Here is a 1,432-nt window from a genome sequence, read left to right as displayed (position 1 = left end):
CCAGCATTATTTTATGAACAGCCTGTTACACCTTGAATATCAAACATGCTGCCAGGATATTACAAAATGCACAAGTGTGTTACACTCTGAAAAACTGCCCATTGTAAGTGAACCACTGCACTTCAGGGAGAAAGAAAGGACAGAATTCCTGAATCTCTACCAAAGAAAGCAGGAATAGATGTGGCCACTTATCCAAAGAGCTGTTCTTGTTGCTGAGGACTCCTCTCTAAACACATTCACCTGTAATTCTGTCAAGGTAATAAATCCTTCCACTCCTTACAGCACACTCAAAAGCACCCTGCTATTTAATTTCAATGGAAAAATGGCCCAAAGTGTCTGTCAGATACTGAAATGTTTGATGATTTATGCATTCTAGGAGACTTTTGCAGGCTTTTGACTTGCATTACACCTCTGATGAGCAATCCAGCCCCTCCCTCCCTCCAGTGCTGAAGGTGTGAAGCCCTGAAAAGGCAAGAGCGGAGCTTGCAGGCTTTGGACTGTTGCATTGTACCTCTGATGGGCAATTGAAGGTGTCGGGCCCTGAAGGTGCAGGACCTCTGATGGCCCATAGGAGCCCATCCTCCCCCTTTTGCCAGTCCCGAAAAGGGCAGGAACCAGGCCAGACACAGCAGCTCTTGCGCAGGCCCAGCAGACCTTGGAGGCTCAAGGCATGGCCCGGGACACTGACCATGGATACAATAACTCATAACTTCTTGGAGTGTGGGGGCTTCCCTCCTTCACCCCCAGCGGATCAAGGCCACCACTTCAACTGACAGACATGGAAGCTGCAACTATCAAGTTTCATCGCTGGACCCCATGGGCGGTGACTATATACATCTGTCCATTCTCAGCTTTTCTTTCCCTTACTCTTATCCTGTCTTTCTCTCCCCTATGCATTTTTCTCCTCCCCCCGAAAGGTTATGACAGCACCCAAAATGCTAGCATACCTGTTGATTCAAAATTGTTAAAATAAACCTTGTCAATATATGTTTTCAGACACTGATTATTTAGTTTTAATCCACCCCAAGGGAATTATTGATAAAACCTGGGTTACTCCCCTCCCCCCCTTTGGATGTGGTGGAGTAATTGGTGTATTCTAAAACTGATACCGAGGGCGAGTCAAATGGTGACTATCCCTTCTCTGTAAATTTATAATGAGAATTTTTCTCTTCTTGGTGTGACCCGGGCACATCAGACCTGTTGAAAGGTTTCCTGGTGTGGGCTGGACCTGTTGAAAGGTTCTCTGGTACCTGGACCTGTTGAAAGGTTCTTCCAGGGGAGAGTCAAGCCAACCCTCAGAGGGTTAAGGGGGAGAAAGACATTAACCTAAGCTGGGTTAATGATTGAGGCAAAGGGGATGACACCCCAGGTTGAGTTATATGGGGATTATTCCCTCCTGACAGTTATCCTTGGTTTAGAACTGTTTTTTGTG

Source organism: Lepidothrix coronata, unplaced genomic scaffold, assembly GCF_001604755.1.
Source record: "Lepidothrix coronata isolate B3197 unplaced genomic scaffold, Lepidothrix_coronata-1.0 Scaffold533, whole genome shotgun sequence".
Classification (NCBI taxonomy): domain Eukaryota; kingdom Metazoa; phylum Chordata; class Aves; order Passeriformes; family Pipridae; genus Lepidothrix; species Lepidothrix coronata.
This window is presented reverse-complemented; position numbering follows the sequence as displayed.